This window comes from Vombatus ursinus, unplaced genomic scaffold (assembly GCF_900497805.2).
Source record: "Vombatus ursinus unplaced genomic scaffold, bare-nosed wombat genome assembly UNPS02006779.1, whole genome shotgun sequence".
Taxonomy (NCBI): domain Eukaryota; kingdom Metazoa; phylum Chordata; class Mammalia; order Diprotodontia; family Vombatidae; genus Vombatus; species Vombatus ursinus.
This window is the reverse complement of record NW_020946557.1, coordinates 819058-833437: the sequence shown is the minus strand read 5'-3', so window position 1 is coordinate 833437 and position 14380 is coordinate 819058. Positions and strand designations below refer to the sequence as shown.

Below are 14380 nucleotides of genomic sequence, written 5' to 3'. Positions count from 1 at the left end.
GGGGAGGGAGAGAATTTGGAACTCAAAATTTTAAAAAATGAATGTTAAAATTAAAAAAAAAAGATGTCCCTTATTCTTCTGTCACCCCAGGCCAGACCCCACTCACTTCAGCCTAAAAGACTAGGACAGATTCCTAACTGCTGTCAGGGATTTGTCTCTTTTCACAAATCTCTTCTGCCCATTACCACCAGATGTATCTTCCTTTAAGAATGCTGCTGTCATCGGACCCTCCTCTCCCCCCCAGTTTTCTAATGCTTCAAGCCTGAATGCCTCTGCCTGCATTTCAGTCCAGGGAGGAATAAATTGGAGACATAATACTTAGATACTATTTCCCAAGACACCCTCTCACCCTAACTCATACCCTCAGGTTTTTGTTATACTAGTTGCTACACTGTTTGACAAACACATAGTGCTGATTGCTACCTCTTCCTTCACTCATTCCCTTTGCCTGGAATTCTCTCTCCTTAGACCTACCCATATCCTGATTCCCCTGTCCTCACTTATCTCCCTCTTCTGAAATTCTCTAGCACTACTAGTCTGTACCATGTAATTTAGCATTTAATTATGTGTTGTCTTATTTTGTTCACTCTTGTTTCATATGTTTTAGCATCATTTACCCACTTAGGGTACCCATGTACCCTTAGATGGTAAGCTCAAGGACTGGAACTTCATTGGAGAAACAATAAAATAAAATGGAAAGATTGCTGGAGCTTTGGTCCAAGGACCTGGGTTCAAATTCCACTCTGCTACTTTTTAGCAGTCTGACCTTGGGCAAGTCTTCATCTGTCTTATTTTCCTCCTGTAAAATGAGAGGGCTACTGTTCTCCAAGCTCCCTTAAAGTTCTAAAATCATATTATCTTTTATTTCTAATCTGTTTTTCATTGCACATAGCCCAGTGCTGAAAACCTAATAAAAACTAAGCAAATTCTTATCGATTATGTGAAAGTAGAACTTTTATAAACAGAGTTATTCTGAACACATTAGAGGAGGAGGTTTTTAGACCATTAGGAAATCCCTTTGTGAAAAGAATAACCAGCCCCCTAATTTATCTCCTTTGTAAATTCTTTGTTATTATATATTATATCTATTTTTATTAGATATTATATCTGTTTATATATATGTTATACCTATTTCTTGTATGTGCAGCTTTGTGTATGAAAGGTAATCCCATATACATATGGACTGTGAGCTTTGTTAGAGGTAGTCATGCAAGTTACAAAGGGTCTCCTTACAGAGAGCTGTAGTCAGCTGCCATTATTCTGTGTATTCTCTCCCAACCGGAGCTAATTGCACATAGGAAACATGACTCTTGGCTACAGTGGCTGCCAGTGTTAGTAGCTGAGGATAAAATCATTATTTCTCCTCTGTACCCTTCAAATGTTTTCTCTTGATTTGCTGGGGTCACTGCTTCCTGGTCCACAGTGAGTTTCCTGCCCCCAACTCTTCCAGTTTTGCCAATAACAGGCTCAAGGGGGAAAAATTAGCTTGTCTTTTTTTGCCGTCTGCTCTCCCTGTCTTCTCTCCTGTGATCAGTAATTTCTTTTTCTTGGACTGGTTTCTTCCTTGACATTATTAGTCCTTTGCTTATTTGTTTTCTGTCCATTCCCCTCTCCTTATGCCTCCTTTCCCATCACCTCACTTCTCCCTTCTTTTCCACCTTCCCTCCACAAAAGAAAAACAACAACCTTATTTTGAGTCTGCCAAACCCTTTGGAAGAGGAGATTAAGGGATTAGAACACCCTCAGGGGCAACAGTCGGTAGTGAGTTTCACAAAAGGATGAAGTAGTTGGTTTTAGCAGGGCCTCCATGAAGTTCTGATGAGAGGAAGAGACTGCTGTCCTTGGGAATCCTGAATTTTCAGGGTCTTCATCCTTCCCAACGGTGACTAGGCCTTATTTATTTAGTGTATTAGCCTCTTACCAGATGCAACTTCATTTTTCAAACGGTTGGCTTTAGACTTGGAGAAAATTTACTAAGAGTGGAAAGATGCAGGGGTGTAGTTTAACAGAATTTTTCTTTTTCAAATGAAATGGCTTATCCTGCCCTTCCCTTCTGGCTGCATAAATTACAGCAGCAATATACTCCAAAAGGAAAGAAAATCCTTCCCCTGCCCTCCTACCTAATCTTTACTTATAACCAAATCCAGCAGAGCGTCACAGGATGTAGACATGAAAGTGACCTCAGACATCACGTAATCCTCAGAGATCATCCCCACCCACCATTTTATAGATAGGGAGAACATAACATAAAGGTTATGTAACTTGCTCAAGGTCACACAGTAGCTGAATTAGATTCCAAATCATGTCTTCTAATTGTAGGTCTATTGTTTTTAGTTTTTTCTCAATACCCTACTATCCCACTTGAGTGACCTCGGTGACCCCTGCAGATTTGTTCTAGTCAGACCTTCAGCTTGCAAAACTATTAGAAGATTTGGTTAGACTCATAGCTTTAGAAACTCTTAACATTTGGTTATGGACATGGTGACTTATTTTGTTTCTTTGCCTTTAAATAACTGGAGCTAATCTAGAGAGAGAGTGAGCCCCTTAATCTCCTTATTTGCATGTCACAGGTTGCCTTCCCTATTGGATTCTGGATTTTAGCAATCAGCCTCCCATTGTCTTTTCAGGAAATGACATCTGTGTGACTTCTGGTGTAGGCAACTGGTGACCTCTATGGTTAAAATAACTTGGAATGCTTTTTTAGCACTTCCTCCGGGTTGGTCATGTAGGCTGGATGACTTTGAAAGTTTTCTGGAATGTAAAAAAGTGAGCGAACATTATCAGTGTCCTAGGTCACTAAGAGAGAGAACACAGATGAGCACAATGGATGAGATGAATGCTTCTGCATCAAGATTAAGCTAAACTCTTCTGTTTAGTTCTTTGTCACCTGGAGCATTTTGTGGAACCCCTGTGCCTCAGTTACCCATTTCTATTCTGAATATTCCTTTTTTTGGATAATTAACTAATTTATTTTTAGTTTTTAACATTCACTTCCATAAGATTTTGAGTTTTATTCTGGATATTTCTTAAACATTTAAATAAAAGGAGTAATCCACTTGAAAATGTTTTGCAAACAAATGCTAAAAATTATTTTTACATGTAATTGGAGAAAAAATAAAATATTAAATTAAAAAATACGCACACACAGGTCTTTCTGGCTTAGACACTAGCTCTGTGACCCTGGACAAGTCAATTAACTGCTGTCAGCCTCTGTTTATTCATCTGTGAAAGGAGGTTAATATTAGCACCCACCCCCCAGAGTTGTTGAGGATCAAGTGAGATATTTGCAGTGTTTTGCAAACTTTAAATCACTATATAAATGCTATCATTATTGTAGTTGTTGTTGTCGTTATGGTTGTTATTACTGTTGTTCTGGCTCCAAGACCAGCTCTCTTTTGATTAGGACAGGCTGTCTGTCTACCTTACTCTAGAGATGCTTAATCCAAGTAATTCCAATTCATATAAATGAGAACATCTATTGTTTATGCCAGGCTGTCTCTCTATCTTGGACTAGAAATGTTTGATCCAAGTGATTCCAATTCACATAAATGTTGATCATTTGCCAAAGAGGTGGGTATTGCCATTAAATCAAGAGAAACAACAAAAGCTGTGGCAATGTACTGGGAAACCAAAAAGGCCATGAGCTGTGTCTGGTTTTGTGAATACATGTGATACATGTACATCATGTATACAATAAATATTGACTTCTGGTGATCCCTGCATCAGAATCCATTGAATCAGAAAAGAAAAGGAAAAAAATCTTTCTGTAGGACATTCTAGTAGTGAAGCTTGGCATCATGAATAGAGAGCTAGCCTTGGAATTAGGAAGACTTGGGTTCAAGTCTGGCCTCTGACACATATTGTCAGTATAACCTTGGGCAAATTGTTTAACTGCCCAATGCCCATACCCCATGCAACAATCTAGAACATAAATTATAGAACAGTTACTGATTGGCATTACAAGAGAAAATACCCCACATAAGTAAATTCACAGGTTGTTGTTCAGTCATATCTGACTCTTCATGATCTCCATGACTCTTCATGAACCACATTGTCCATTGGGTTTTCTTGGTAATGATACTGAGGTGGTTTCTCATTTCCTTCTCCAGCTAATTTTACAGATGAGGAAACTGAGGTAAACAGGGTTAAGCAACTTGCTCAGAGTAACACAGCTAGTAAGAATCCAGGGTCAAATCTGAACTCGGGTCTTCCTGACTCCAGGGCCAGTGCTCTATACACTAAAACCAGTCATTTCAGTCGTGTTTGACCCTTCATAATCCTGTTTGAGGTTTTGGTGGCAAAGATACTGGAGTGGTTTGCCATTTCCTTCTCCAGCTCATTTTACAGATGAAGAAATTGAGGCAAACAGTTAAGTGACTCGCCCAGGGTCATACAGCTAGTAAGTGTCTGAGGTCAAATTTGAGCTCACGTCTTGACTCTAGATCTCTTGCTCTATTCACTGAGCCACCTAGCTGCATCCAAAAAAAAAAAATCACAGCCCCCAAATAATAAGTTTTCAGTAGGTACTTAGTAAATGTGTGTGGAATTGAAAATAATTAAATTTAAATTGTGAAATGGATATAAAATTTCCTCAATCTTAAACAGAGTGTTTTAGGACCAGTCTTTAGGACCATATTGCTATGTCCGTAGTCTTAATAAAGCTACTGGATGTGGGCAGGGTCATTTCCCTGTTTATACTGAGTATCACTTGACATGATGTCAAACCTAGTAGGCTGCCAAGGATGAATTTCTACTGATGCAGATGGACACAGATCCCTTTCAAGTTATGTTTTCATGTCGAGACTTCCTGTGCACACAGAAATTATCAGTGTGTCTCTCCACTTGGGAAGGGGATCATTCTGTTGGTTCATTCTGGCCAAAGATTCAGAGGAGCCCTCATTCTAAGCCTTTTGGATCCAGTAAATAATGTCCATTTTTCTATTTTTTTAATGTGCCAGTGCCAAGGAATAAAAATCCTGAGATAGCTCTTATTTTCTAGCAAAACTAGATTGCTGTCTGTCCAGAAAACATGCCCTGTGCTCTCTTGGCCCAGTACTTTTGCCCAGGCTGTTTTCTATGCTGAAATGTTCTCTTTCATCTCTTTGCCTCTTAACCTACTCATTGGTCAGAGTCTATGAAGATTTTCCCCATCCCCTTACAGTTATGACCCCCCTCCCCCACTTTGGACTGCGTGTAAAATTTTGGGACCTTTTGGCAGTCTTTATCCTTTATTATTTTATACTATAGCTATTTGTGCCACATAGCTGATTTCTCTATTAGACTATAATCTTCAAGAAGGCCACATGATATAATGTAGAAGCATCAAATTCTCTGCCTGCAAAACTCCCAAGTGAGATCTGAACTAGATCAAAATATAATTGGGAAATATTTAATAAAATAAATAAAATACAATATAACATAGATAATGTTAATTTGTGGTATTCATAGGGATCTGTTTCTTTAATGGTATAATAGAAAAATAATCTAGATTCAAATGTAGTGGACCTCTGTGAAGACTTCCCCTATCCCCTTCCCGACCTTGGACAAGGTTTGAAATTTTATATGAGGTCCAAGGTTGGGGGTCTTGTCTCTGTTTCTCACACAAGTTATATCTTCTCTCATCTCTGTGCCTTTCTGTGGATCATTCCACCTGCCTGGAATGTATGCCCTCCTTAACTCTTCCTAAAAGAATCCCTCTCTTCCTTCAAGACATGGTTTAAGGCTTCATCCTTTTATTAAGGGGATTTGTTCTGTGAAGCTTGGATTCAGACAAAGGGTGGCACTTGAGGACCTAGAGGACCACCTGAGGCCTGGACTTTAAGCAATGATTCTTCCATGAAACTTCTCTAGTTCTAGTCCATGGGTAATGTTTTCCCTCCCAAACTACCTTGTGTTCACCCACCATTTTATTAGGCATTTATTCCATATATGTTTCTGTATGTACATGCTATCAAATGTAAGCTCATTGAGGGTAGGGATTGGTTCATTGATTACATTGGCATCTCCAGCACCCAATGCAGTGTCTGGCACATAGTAGGCATTTAATAAATGCTTATTGATTGATTAGAGGAGATGGAAAGTTTAGGTGATGTCGATTGCTTGCACTTATGTAGTCCTTTAATGTTCACAGAGTACTTTACATGCACCTCTCATGTGATTGTCACAACACCCCTGGGAGTTTGGGGCTACTCTCATTATCACTGTTTTGTAGATAAGGAAACCAAAGCTCGAAAGAGTCTTAAATGACTTTCCTAGCATCCCACAGTATACTTTACACATAATAGGTGCTCAGTAAAATTTTATTAATTGGATTGAATCTATGGTGACATCAGAAGAGCTTTATGCAGTGGAAACTTGCTTTATTTTCCCATGTAGTCAGTTTCCCACAGTAGCAATAAGTGGAAAGTTTGGTCACATTGAGTTGTTTCTCCAGTAGTGGTGATGGTTTTCTCACTGATCCATCCATTTTCCCTCTTGGCTTCCTTTGTGACCAAGAATACAAATTGTGACATGTAGCAAGCTGAGATTAGAGATTATCCTAGCCCATGCCCCTGCTCATGATTTACAGTTTTGTGGCAGCTTTCAAAAAAAAAGTCAGACAAGCCAGTAATGCTTTGTTAAAGGTGTTATAGTGGACATACTTTTGGGTACTCCTAGGTAGCTACTGAGGTATCTTCCAGCTTGGAAATTCTGTGATTCCTGGGTCCCTTCTCGAACCTCCAACTCTCAGAACTTCTGCCTCCCTGCCAGGCTTAGTTCAGTCTCCTCCTTTTATAGGACACCTTTCCTAATGTCCCAGTTGTTAGTTCTTTTCCTCCCCCCTGAAATAGTTTGTATTTATTTAAATATGTTTTGTTTTTATCTATCTGCTTATATGTATCTAGTACAGGAGAACGTACGCTCACTGAGGGCAGAGATTATTTTATTTGTCTCCTTACATCTCCAGCACCATGCACGTAGTAGGCATTTACCAAATGCATATAGAATTGAATCAAAGGTTTATCACATGCCCATTTTCTATAGATGACATTGTGAGAAATATGATAGAAATAGAAAACATGGTCCCAACCTTTAAGTAACATATTCTGAATAGGTGTTGAGATTATCTCTTTGTATTCTGCAGACAACACAAACATACCTAAGATTAATAAGGCAATGAATGAGCCAAGATCTTGGAGAAAGACTTATTATTCCTGGTGTTTATCTTGTGTTTTTGTGTTTTGTTTTTTGTTTTTACTATATAGGTCAACTACTAGAGCCATGCAAAAAATGCAGTTAAACTGTTGTCAACTCAATTTCCAGCTTTATTATACAAATTTCTCAGGTCCATAAATTTTCATTTCCTCCTCCACCATGACTACTGCCTAATGATCATTAATCAGTTAGCATATGGGTCTAAAATATCAGTGAAAGGCATTCTTAATAGAAATTGTATAGGTTTGATAAGGTTTCTGGGGAAGGAGATTGTTATAGGTTCTTCGGGTAAAGCAATATGAGTCAGATTATTGCAGCTTAATGATGCTTTTCTCACTCTCTATGTGATATTGTTTTTCAGGACCAGTCCTACAGCTGTGGTAGAAGAAATGTGGTGTATATAAAATTTGTGATAGCTGGGAGAAATTCTGGTAAGTGTTGCTGCATTTATTCCTAATAACTTTTGTTAGATGATGGGGGCCCATAAAAGATGGTTGCTTCCTTGTTCTTTGCCGCTTTAAAATCTGTGTTAAGCTGAGAGAAGGCAAAATTTTATGATGATGAAATGTAGCTCTGCTTCTGTGTTTCCTGTTAGTGACTGCAGTTTTTGTTGCCATTGCTGTTTCTAAGGAATATGTTGTTTCCTAGGTATAATGAGGATAGCCTTCTGGGTCAAAAGCAAAGAATATTGTTGACAGATTAATTTACTTAGTTTCTTGTGTTTTCTCTGCTATTACTGTATGATCAAGGTAATGAGCCTCTTTGCTGAGAGAATAAGAATGAGAGCGACAGAGACAGAGAGAGAGAAAGGGGTAGAATACAGAGCAGAGAAATCTTGAGATTCAGTGTGTCTAAATATTATTTCAAATTCATCTGCTTAGGCAGAGGAAGAAGGCTAATTGAATTTGGTGCATGGAGAATTAGAGGGAACCTGAATGGTTGGTAGCCATTTAAAAGACCAGTATTAAAAGACCACTGGGACAAAGTGCCTTCCTTTTGAATCAGTGAACAGACATTTATTGAGGGCCTACTCTGTGACAGGCAGGGAACACAAAAACAAAAGTGAGACAATCCCTGCCCCCAAAGAGCTTACAGCATGACATATTGGTAGAAAGAGCTCTGGTTCTAAAGTCTGGAGACCTGGGTTTAAATCCTTACTCTCATGCTTATTCCCTTATCCTCCCTGGACACTTTCAGCCTCAGTTTCTTAATCTGTAAAATGAGGAGGTTGTACCCAGTGGCCCTCTGAGAGGTCCCTTCTAGCTCTAAATTTATGATCCTAAAACTAGGCAAGGCCTACCTCAAAAAACAAGGGAAAAAATTGATGTTTTCTCATCTGTAAAATGAGGGGGTAGACAAGATGGCCTTTGGAGGGAGGTCCCTTCTGGCTCTAAATTTATGGTCCAATGACCTGTGTATGACATTATAGAAGACAGTGCTAACAGGAAGCTCCATCCAACAGGTTGGACAGATTATAGAAGCTAAGCCCCCATAGGAGCATGAGCTTTGTGGGAGGATAGAGATAGTCAAAAAAGGATTGATTCTATCCAGGGTGATGTATCAGTAGGTCCCCAGTGCAATTAAGATCATGGAATCATAGATTTAAAGCTAGAAGAGACTTTTTAAGCCATTGAATTCACCCCCCCCATTTTACATGTCAGGAAACTGAGGTACAAAAAACACCTAGCTTGTAAATGTCTGAGGTGAGTTTTAAACCTTGGTCTTCCTGATCCCCAAGACCAGCACTTTGTCCATTAGTCCATACTGCTTCATCCAAAGATGATAATAACATTTATTCCTTGCTATACTCTCCAACTAACCAGCGGGTCTTACATTGCTAATCTTATTTGCCAAGGAATTGATCTAGTTCTTGTGGTTGGTATCTCAGAGTAAGTATATATAACTCACTGCTTCTTCCTTCCATTTACACTGCCACTGAGTGAAATCACCTTGGTTTGAGTTTTGTTTAAATTTAGAAATTAATAGAATTTCATTTCAAAACAAATAAGATAAGTGTGTTTTAAAGGGAGGAAGGGAGGAAGTAGGTTGAATTCTCAGCTTCATACTACCTTACAGAGACTTCCTGTGTGGGGAAAAATGTAGAAACCAAAGAAAGAGAGAGAAGTACAGGAAATGAGTAGGATAGATTTACATGACCAAGGCATTATTTTCTTGGAGGTGATACTTTCATTTCCAGCCTTTTTCACATATGTGGTACCTTCTCTGAAAGCTAGATAATTTGCTGAAATTTCTTAGGCATGCACTACAGGGGAGTTTGAAAACCACTTAGTACCAGAACTTTGATATGTGTGTAGGGAATTGAAGGAGAGATGTGTTAGTGGTTCAAACTATGTGCTTGGAGTTAATAGCTTTATTCCAAAGCCTGTTACTCTTATTTCATTGAATTTTGTTAAACTTTTTATTGATAGCTTTTGTTTTTATATAACCAACATTTTCCAATACATCCCTCCTTTCTCCCTCTCAGAGCCATGCCTTGTAATAAAGAATTTTTTAAAAGAAGAAAAAAATAAGTTGGCAAAACTAACCAACATATCAAAAAAGTATTACATAATAATTCAGTGTTCCATATCCATAGTCCCCCACCTCAGCAAAGAAGCAGGGGGAGGTACCTTCTGAGATGTCTTCTGTGGGAGCCTTTCATGGAGCGTCTATGCATTCAGTTTCGATTGTCATTTCATAGAATCTTAAAAAAGGAAGAGACCTTAGAAATCATTGATTTCAACCTCCACACAGTATAGAAATTCCTTCCATATCACCCCGAGAGATGGTTATTCTCCATCTGGTTGAATACTTCTAGTTACAGGGAGCACCCTACTCTATAAGGTAACCCTATTCCATTATTGGACAGTTCTATTTAGAAAGCTCTATAACTCTGAAGACTTGTATGAACTTGTCTAGAGCAGGGCTTCTTGAACTCTTTCTACTTGCAACCCCTTTTTGCGTTTCAGCAGCATTCGTTGGCGTTATGTGCTGTGACGGCATATGCAGTGCAAAGTGTGCATACTGTGTGTTCAGAACCAAGGTTGCAGTGAACTTATGTGCTACAACACGGGCAAATGCTGACAGAAACACCCCGAATTCATCATGCGTTTGATTTTTAATTAATTTTTGGTTGTTGCACATTCAGAAACCTTTTTCTGCTGCCAAATTTTTCATGACCCGAAGTTTAAGAAGCACTGGTGTAGAGCAGTGCTTCTCAAAGTGTGGTCTGTGGACCCCAGGCGTCCCCAAGATTCTTTCAGGAAGAGAATCCTACAAAACTATTTCCATAATAGTACTAAGATATTACTTCCCCTTTTTATTCTCATTCTTTCATGCGTATACAGTGGAGTTTCTCAAAGGCTATATGACCTGTGAATTAAAGATTTATCTGTAAACATGAAGACTGAGTTAGTATATCATATGAAGAATTGAACTTTTGCATAACAAATGGATAAGTCTACAGAAATGCCTAGACTGATATTTTCATTGTGTTGTATTCATCTGTTATCAGTACCAACTAATCATCAAAGACCTTCTTTTCTGCCTCTGCTTGGCAGCAAACCTGAGTGATGCTGAAATGTTCAAAAGTGTTGAATAACTTTTTGAATTTCATAGTTCAGCTGAAACAACGATGTTGGCATTTTCGCTGTTGGTGAAAAAGCAATAGTGGAGAAAACTGCTGGCACCTTAGTAGGAATCAGGGTGGTGGCATCAAACCATACTGTATGCTATCATATTCTCCACTGTCACAAACACAAACTTGCAGTAAAAAGAAAAGAAAAGAAAAAGCCAGTTTCCTTGATCCAAGGATATCAGTAATGTCCTTGATAAAGCAATAAAAATTAATTTATTAAATCTCAACTCTTGAGTATACTTCTTTTTAATATTCTATGTGATAAGATGAGAAGTATACATTAAACACTTCTGCTTACTTAAGTGCCATGGTTATCTCAAGGAAAACCACTTACACAATTGAGTTATAACCTGAACTAACCATTTTTTCCCCATGAAACACCATTTTTACTTGAAGAAACAACATATAAACTATGATTATTCAGACTTGAGTATTTGGCAGCCATTCTTTCTAAAATGAACAGTGAGCCTATAACTTCATGGTAAAGAACTGACATTTGTTGCCAATGAAAAACTTTTGACATTTCTTGCAAAAATTAGAATTTTGGAAAGCTTATATCCACCACTGTAAGCTTGACTACTTCCCATGACTTAAAGACTTTTATGATGAAATCAGTGGTGATATTAATGTATGTGATTTTTTTATGACATTTGGAAGATCTGCATAAGTCAGTGAACCAATGTTTTCTAGATGACCAATGCATTATTTTATAAAATCATGCGTCAGCAAATGATCCAGCCAATGGATTTTAACATAACAGAGTACAAAAGTTCATTGATATGGTTTCAGATTCCACATTGCAACTGACCTTTAAGAAACCAGTTGAATTTTGGTATAGTATCAAAGAAGAATATCCACAATTATCTGAAAAGTCTATGAAAATAGTCTTTTCTTTTGTCCAATTATATTTCTTTATGGTGCTGGATTTTCTTAATATATTTCAAGCAACACAACTATCACAACAGATTCAATGCAGAATCAGAAATTAGTTCAGTTTTAGACATGTTAAGTTTAAGATGACTATGGTACATCCGTTCTTCCTTATATTAAGCCAAAGTCTACTTCCCTGTAGAGGTCTTTAATCTGGCAACATCAACATAATTTTTCCACGTAATATCATACAGTTTTTTAGATCTGGAAGGGACATTAAAGATCATCTGGTTCAACATTTTCAGTTTATAAATGAGGAAATCAAAATCAAGAGAAATTAAATCATTTGTCTAGGGTTATATAGTTAGTAATAGAATCTAGAATAGAATCCAGATATCTAAACACTCAGTCTGTAGAAGTTTTCTTCAGATATTTAAGAGCTGTCATTTACTTCCAGACTTCTCTTCTCTGGGTTAAACACTCCCAGCCCTTTCATCTGTTCCTCATATGCCATTGTTTCCAGCCCCTGAACTACCCTGGTCTCTCTTTTCTTGGAAATTAGTTATGTTAGTATTCTCCTAAAATGCAGTGCCCTTAAATCAGCTCTGAAATTCAGAGATGGCCTGAGCAGTGCAGAATGCTATGAGACTCTTGCTTTCTGTGAGAGGCAGGCTGGCATAGTGAGTGGAGAGTTGGCCTCAGAGTCAGGAAGACTAAGGTTCAAGCATACTGTATGAGCTGTAGGCAAGCCACAGAACTTCTCATTGTCCCAGGCGATTTTGATCTGCATTGCTAGAGGTAGTTTTCCTCACTAGGAAACTAGGAGTTGCCTACTATAATGAAATCGTGGCCTGACCACACAAAAATTACATTCTATGTTCTGCCTACTATATTAGTCAGTGGTTTTAATAACTATGCATACTACTTTTGTTTTTCTTCTCTTCTTCCTCCTCTTTCTTGTCCTCTTTCTCCTTTTCTTTCTCCTCTTTTCTATTGCTCTTTCTGTTTTCTACTCTTTCTCCTCTTTCTTCTCTTTCTCCTTTTCTCTTCCTCTTCCTCCTCCCCTTCCTCCTCCTTTTTCTTGTCCTCTTTCTCTTTCTCTTCTTTCTCCTCCTTTCTACTGCTCTTTCTCCTTTCTCCTCTTTCTCCTCTTTCTCCTCTTTTCTCTTTCTCTTTCTCCTTTTTCTCTTTCTCCCTTTCTTCCTCTCCTCCTTTTCCTTCTCTTTCTCTTCTTCCTTCTTTCTACTGCTTTCTCCTCTTTTCTCTTCCTTTCTTCTCTTCTCTTTCCCCCTATTCTCCTTGTCTTTCTTTTCTTTTTTTTCTTCCTCCTCATCCTCCTCCTTCTCCTTGTTCTTCTTCTCTAATTGGATTAGGAAGGATTTGTTAAGAACAGCTCCGTTAAAGCTGTGGAGATAATCAGCATTCACAGAGCCATCAGTATTTTTATACCACTCTTTAGCTTATCCTTTCTGAATCATCACCACAAATCTTCTAAGATTCATATTCAAAGTCACATAATTTATTGAGTCATAGGAAGTTTGCAGCTCTTAAGCCTTGTGATTTCATAGAAAATCCTAGAGTTTTTTATCTGGTTTTGATGAAGTGTAGGTATATTTAGGGGTTGCATAATTAAAGTAGTTGTAATATATTTTGGGAGTTCAAAAAAACGGTCATTTTAAAGATATACATTACATATGTTAATGTATAATTATGTTAATTGCAATTAGAAAATACATATATAATTAGATTAATCTATGTTAATATATAATTAGAAAATAGTTTGTTCTTTGGAGACCCCTGTGAATGAAAGAGATTGTTCAATCCATCCCCTTACCTCCTAACCTGACATGAAAGGGCAACTTAGTGATTATCTAATTTGACCCCTTCGTTTTTATAGATAAGGTTACAGCAGCACTTTTTGTGGAAACAAAGTAGGTGACCACCTATTGGAGGATAGCTAAATAAATATGGGGCATGAATAGTATACTGAGGCCCATAGAGGTAAAGTGACTTGCTCAGGCTCACATACCTAGTAACTGTCAGTGGCAGGATTTGAACACAGTGAGACTCCAAATCCAGACCTAAACCAACTAAGTCCTATGGGGCGACTAAATACATAGCTGTCAACTGAGATTGAAAAGTGATGACTCATAGAGCCCACATGTTCCCATTATTAACCCAAGTGTTAGACTCACATTTTAAAAATTCAACTGCTGACTTCTTTAAATATGTTTGTCATTAGCTGACTCCCTAAACTAAATGGTATTTCAGTTAGGGCTAGCCCTTACATGAATCAAACACGGTGTTTCTGGTGTTATGAATATGTGCATCGGGAAGAGGGAGATCTCATTACAGATGAAGTATGGGCTAGGTGTTTTGGTACTTGGCGATGTTTGTTTTTATCAGTTTGTGAGGGATATTGCAATCTGACTTACAGAGAGACAGCAGTCAGGCCTTTGTAGTCTAACGTGGCTGTGTTTGCTGAAGCCGAACCTTTGAAGACAGCACATGTTAGGTTGTGATATAGGGCAATCCACCACCAAGAACAATTTACTTAATTATGGGCTTTATTTTGGGAAGGTAACTATTCCTTTTGTGAAGGATATTTTGGGATTTACAAACCCAGCATCTAGGCCAGTATTATCTCCCTAGTAAAGGATGTGGTGTATATATCTGTGG

General features: G+C 38.1%; 1 protein-coding gene across 3 annotated transcripts in view; it reads left to right on the top strand.

Moving 5' to 3' along the window:
* Positions 1–7555: 7555 nt before the first annotated feature.
* Positions 7556–14380, top strand: part of FYN (FYN proto-oncogene, Src family tyrosine kinase) — a 180625-nt gene continuing 173800 nt past the window's right edge. For all 3 annotated transcript variants that reach the window (XM_027848688.1, XM_027848686.1, XM_027848687.1), the window contains exon 1: positions 7556–7625. The gene's annotated coding sequence lies outside the window, so the exon portion shown is untranslated. The remainder of the gene's footprint in view (positions 7626–14380) is intronic.